The sequence below is a fragment of the Fopius arisanus genome, unplaced genomic scaffold, assembly GCF_000806365.1.
Source record: "Fopius arisanus strain USDA-PBARC FA_bdor unplaced genomic scaffold, ASM80636v1 scaffold00377, whole genome shotgun sequence".
Taxonomy (NCBI): domain Eukaryota; kingdom Metazoa; phylum Arthropoda; class Insecta; order Hymenoptera; family Braconidae; genus Fopius; species Fopius arisanus.
Window position 1 is genome coordinate 16300 of NW_011888116.1, and position 6324 is coordinate 22623.

Sequence of the window (6324 nt, forward strand, 5' to 3'; positions counted from 1 at the left end):
TTCAAAAAAACAAAAGAAGCATTTTTCTAACGTAATAAATGCCTTTTTTATGATAATTTTTTTCGACAAACGAACTCTTACAACGAAATGAAAAAAAAATTCAATTAATGTTTAAAAAAACTTGTATTCATAGAACTCGCCAAGGTAGAAAAATTAGAAAGAAAATTGAAGGATATCATTTTGTTATCCTGCATTTTAAGAGTTGTCTGCTTTTGAGATGTGGAAGGTGATATTAGTGCAGTTGCTTAATGAATGTTTTCAGCTATGCACGTAGTCACCAGAATAGAGACCCGTGATTGGTCAAAAACGTAGCGACTGTCGCTCTCATGCTAGTGTCGCCCGAACGACGAAACATAACTTGTAAACGAAAAGTGAAACTTGTAAACGAAAAGTAAAATCTGTAAACGAAAAGTGAAATCTGTAAACGAAAAGTAACTTTTCGTTTACAAGTTGAAAGTGTGACGAAAAATGGTACTTTATGCACAAAAATTAGTGCATTAGTACAATAGACATTGCAGGGGTGAAATTGGTGTGTATAAAAAAAGGGACCTAGAGGAAAAGAGAGAGGTTGCAAGAAGAGGATCTGTGGTTCCACAAGCAGGATGGAATGATGCTGGAAGAATCTATATAAAAAAAAACGTTGCATTTTTGACGGGATCTTAGCATGTTTCCGTTATTTGTCTTTTTCTACCAGATGATAGTTCCACTACCCCCCGTGTACATAGTTCAGCCTGTAAAACAGACTCTTGGTACATTTTGGTGGGGGGTTGCAATGTTTAGAGGAATTTGTTCATTTTTTTGGAGTCACTTCTCGTTAAGACACTCAGCTGTGAACAAGTTTATAGTGAATCGTTGTGTATTGAAGTGATTGAGAGACTCCAAAATGGGCTACGTGAATTTTTCAGAAAAAATCGTTTGTCCAAGTGAGTGGGTGAGCCTCGTTGAGGCAGAGAGCTTGGAAGACGCCATACATGCCGCGATCGGTAGCCATGTGCTCATTTTGAGAAAAAAAGTGCCACCGTTCGTGTTTTTAGAATTCGAGATAAAAGGAACATTGGTGGAAACCCAGGCGACGTTTGTATTTTTGAAAGATGCAGAGTTCCAAACTTGGTACCAACCGTCTGATCGGTGGAGAGACTTTGCCGAGGCGCGGCATCACCGGAGCTGATCCTCACCCACATGCGAGGAGGATATTGATTTGTGCCTCGCGAGGACCGCCAAAGGACGATACGCGACTATGCTGGATACGGTCGCATGGTGTACAGGGTGTAGTTTGTGTAGTTTGTGTAGTTTATGTAGTTTATGTTGTTTATGGTGTACGGACAGTGTGCTTGTGTGTGCGTGCGCGCGCGTTTGTGTGTGTGTGTGTGTGTGTGTGTGTTTTCTAAGAGGTAATCTTCAAAAGATTCTGGAAAGTGATGTTAAACCAGATCTCAGATTTTTACTGAGTACACCCCCGTTTTCCTCTTTTCTCTTACCCCGTATTCCCTGCGGAACCGCCGTTGGGCATTACTTCACAGGGGGTTCACAGGGGGGTGTACTAGCAGTAGCTCTTCCTCAACTCATTGCTGGATCGTTCGTTCTCCTTCCTCACTTGGATGTTGGCGTGAGTAGGAGGTTCTAGCTGCTTCCTCTTTCAGTTAGCGTTCTTACGACGGCGCTCTTCCTCTCGCAGTTCCTTCAAGACCTGAGCCGCGAAGTCGCTTGTGGCGTCCCAGGCGGTCTTCGGTGCCACCATTGCATCCATCAGGTTCTCCGGCAAGATCTTGCCACCAAGTGCAGATTCCCACTCAGAACGGTTCGTGCTGAATCTTGGACATGCAAAAAACACATGTTCAGCGTCCTCAATAGTATGCATGCATAGTGGGCATTCGGGAGAATCTTCATGCTTAAACTTATCGAGATACACCCAAAAGCACCCATGTCCTGTAAGTATCTGGGTTACATAGTAATTGACTGCACCGTAATTTCGATTCAGCCATACACCTATCTTAGGTATGAGACGGTAGGTCCATCGCCCCTTAGCTGAGGTGTCCCACTTCTGCTGCCATCGGTTGATGCTTTTACATCTCTCGTCCGTTACAAGCTGTGCTGTGCTGAAGTCCTCCGTACGCTTTCGACGATATAAAGATCTTCGTTCTTCGGCCAACTCCTCTATGGGTAGCATACCGGCGATGACACACAATGCGTCCTCAGACACAGTGCGGTAAGCGCTTGCTGTTCTGAGAGCGCTCAGCCCGTAGACCGAAGCCACCTTTTGCCTTAATTGCTGCATCTGCAGTGCGTCAGCCCAAACAGAGATGCCGTATGTCAGGACTGACGTAATCACGGACGTCAGCAACGCTCGCCTCCTCTGCTTGGGGCCTCCTACATTAGGCATCAGACGTGAGAGAGCTGCTCGGACAGCGGATGCCTTGATCGTCGTATGCTCAATCTGCTGTTTGAAGTTGAGCCTGGCGTCAATCATCACCCCCAAGTACCGAATGTACGGTTCAGATGTGACTTCATAACTTCCGATTCGCAGCGTGATTGTCTCCAGTGCCTTTCTGCTCGTAATCAACACGGCCTCGGTTTTGTGCTCCGCCAAGTTTAGGCCCACTGTTCCCATCCATGTGCGGACTGCCTCGAAGGTGATATCGAAGGCTAGTTGAATCTCCTCGAGGTGTTTCCCTACAACGACTACGGCCACATCATCCGCGAAGGCGACCAGTTTCACCTCCGGTGGCAGAGTCAGCTTCAGTAGGCCATCGTGCATAATGTTCCACAAAAGAGGGCCCAGTACCGAGCCCTGGGGCACCCCTCCTGTGACCTTGTACTCCTTGGGACCATCCTCCGTGTCGTATTCGAGTACCCTTTCGGTGAAATAGTTGGCCACCATGTTCCGAAGATACTCGGGCACGTGGAGTCTCTCAAGTGCCTCCATGATACAGTCCCACTTGGCTGAGTTGAAAGCATTCTTGATGTCCAGTGTAACCACTAGGCAGTACTTCTTTGTGCCCCCGAGCCACCTCGCGCCTGTGATCGCTTCTCTGGCGGTGTCGATAACGAGGTTGATGGCATCCAGTGTTGATCGGCCTTTCCGAAACCCATATTGATGACCGGCTAGCAGTGGTTCAACAGCTGCGTCAATTCTTCTGTGGACGATACGTTCGAGGATTTTGCCAGCTGTGTCCAGCAAGCAGAGAGGACGATAGGATGACGGTTCGTCCGTTGGCTTTTTCCCTTTCAGGAGTAACACCAGTCTCTGCTGCTTCCAATTGGCGGGGAAAGTACCCTCCCTGAGACACTCGTTATACACATCCAAGAATAGTCCCGGTAGGGCTTGGATGGCGGCTTTTAGCGCGATGTTAGGAATCCCATCAAGACCAGGGGCCTTGCTGTTTCCAACCCTCCTGCATGCCTCCATTAGCTCATCCCCAGTGACTTCTGGGATCGTCAACTGACCCTTCTGCTTGTTGGCCCACTGGAGTCCCGGTTGTTTTGGGAATAATACGGTGACAATTTTTCCCAGAAGGTCAGGGCACGTTGGCCGTTGTATCGGTTGATTTTTGAACCGAGTCATTACCACTTTGTACGGCCTGCCCCATGGATCAGCGTCTACTTCACCAATCAGCTCATTCCAGGAATGCGCTTTGCTACGCTTTATGGTCTTATTAAGCTTATGACGCGACTTCTTGTATCTCATTTCCAGCTCCTTGAAGTTCGGTTTCTTCCGGGCGCGCTGGGATGCTCTTCTCGCGGCGTTGCACTCCTTCCGCAGCTTAGCAATGGTGTCGTTCCACCAGTGTACTGGTGGCCGTCGGATGGTGAGACGCTTTCTCGGCATAGTAGTATCGCAGGTCTCTACGAGTCTGCTCATGAGGTTTACTGCCTTTTCAGTCGCATTACTGCCACCAATCGGGCAGTCCTCCAGTGCTACTAGGAAGGAGCTAGGATCGAAAGTGCTCGCCTTCCAGCCCACTGTGTTGGTCCTCTCCGGTGCTGGTCCACGTTTCTGGCCGGTTCATGCCTCCCAGACAATCGCGCGGTGGTCACTCCCAGTATAGGTCTCACTTACCTCCCAGGAGCAGCCTCTCCTCGCGAGGCTGCTGCTCACGAAGGTAAGATCCACGATTGAGCTCGCCTCTCCCCTCATGAACGTCGGTTCGCTGCCGATGTTAAGCAGGACCACGTCCAGCGATGAAAGTGTTTCCAGCATGGCTTGGCCTTTCGCGTTCGTCTCTCAACTTCCCCAATCGACTGCCTAGGCATTGAAGTCCCCGGCTATCGCCACGGGAAAATGCTGCTTCGCATCTCCAGACAGCCTGTCCAGAAAGTCGGTGAACACGTCCAATGGAAAGCTAGGTGGGGCATAACAGCTCTAGAGATGTATTCCACGCACCTTGGTCCTCACAAAGCCTACCTCCGTACTACAAGCGGCGCTCTGGAATGGGAGTCCGCTGCAAGACCAAACGACGGCCGTTTTGGACACGTCGGCAACCCACGGCTGCGTGTCGAGGTGTCTATATGGCTCCGATATCACTACCACGTCTGGCTTCAGCTCCCTTACCGATTGCTTGAGCAGATCCTGTGCAACCTCGCAGTGGTTGAGGTTGAGCTGGAGCACCTTGAGGTTAACCCTCGTACTATCGCCTTTTGTTGCTGAGCTCCCGGAGTGCCTCCCTGTACGTTGGGCATCTGCTGCTACCGGCGACATGAGCACAGTTCTTCGAATCGTCTTTTTCCGTGCACAGGGCACACCTTGGCTCATTTTTGCAGTCCTTGACCTTGTGTCCTTCCTCTGCGCACTTGGCACAGAGTTTCGAACGGTCAACTGTGCTCTTACATCGAATGGCGAGGTGTCCATATTGCCAGCACTTAAAGCACTTGAGCGGGTACTTTACCCTTCTCACCCGGCAGTTCACCCAGCCTATTTTGATCTTCCCGTGCTCCCCCAGGATCTTCTCCGCTGTAGCAGCTTCGAGTCTCACTGAGGCAGTCTGGGTCCCGCCATATGCTCTACGAAGAGACTTGACCACATCCGCCTTGATCTCGTAATCCGCCCCCGCCACTGCTTGCAGGGCCGCGATGACATCGTCCTTCGTTGTAATGTCGTCGAGGTCTTTGATCTCGAGATCCTCCTGGGGCCCCTTACTGCTCACAGCCGCCTCGTCTTTGAGGACTTCGGCGATCGCCGCTCGCAGCTTCGGCGCTCCGTCAGTCGTCTTCTTGCTCAGGATGATGAGCATATCCCCTGTTGCCGTTCGACGGATCTTGTCAATGCAACCTGCGTCCTCGAAGGATACATCCTTCTTAACGCGGCGAAGTATATCTGCATATTTCGTCTTATCGTTAGGGCGAACAATCAGAGCATCAGGCCTCACCGCTCGTTTCGAGGGACTCTTCCTCTTTTTCCTGTCGCCTTTCTTCTTATCGGAGAGGTGTTTTGGTGGGAGCTTCCCCGTCTGCTGCCTCTTTTCTTTTCTCTTCTTTTTGTCCGTCACCGTTGTCCATATGGGCTGATCAGATAATACGGTAGGTGGCACAGTCGTGTTGACTGGAAGCTGCTGCTTCACCTTCTTTGGTTGCTTCCCGCTAGTCTCAGGCGAATCTTTGGATCGCTTCCTTCGGACTGCACGGCGAACCTCTCGATTCGATTGTGAGACACTCGAGTCCTCTACTTCCGAATCCATCATCGTGGTTTCCGAATCGATTCGTGGACGCGGAAATACAGGCATGTATCCTGTCACTCCCAGCTCAGGAACGAGGTGTTGCCTACGAAGTTCATCCAAGGACTTTAGTCTTCTGAAGGCATTCACCACGGCTGTTGCCTTGGTTTTGATCTCCGTATGGATGTTTTTCTTCGGCTTGACGAACTCATGAAGGTCTGCGATGAGCCTCTCAAGGCGATCACGAGACTGGTGGCATTCGGCCTGCTCCTTCTGTTGACGAGTCTGCGACCCTGCTCCACTTGTAGCATTTTCGGCCAAGTGGTCCACCTGAGTGCTCAGTGATGTTTGGCTCTTCCCAGAATCCAAGCAGCCAGTGTCGGTCACCGGGGCTTTCACCCGATCGGAACCAATGGCGAGATTTACCTCTCGTAGAGGGATTACCGCCTGGGATATACTTGTGTTATCATCACTCATTTCCATGTAATTTGGCTGTTACCAGAGCCACCGCAGGTTATTATAGGGAGACCACCCTTCGCGCACCTTTTAGAGTTCGGCTTCTCGGTGTGAACTGCTCCTTAGTGGAGAGACATCTCGCTAAGATGTCACCCGTAAGCCCCTCCACCATCGGCAAGGTGTTACAGTTCCCAGGAGGTGTGTGTGTGTGTGTGTGTGT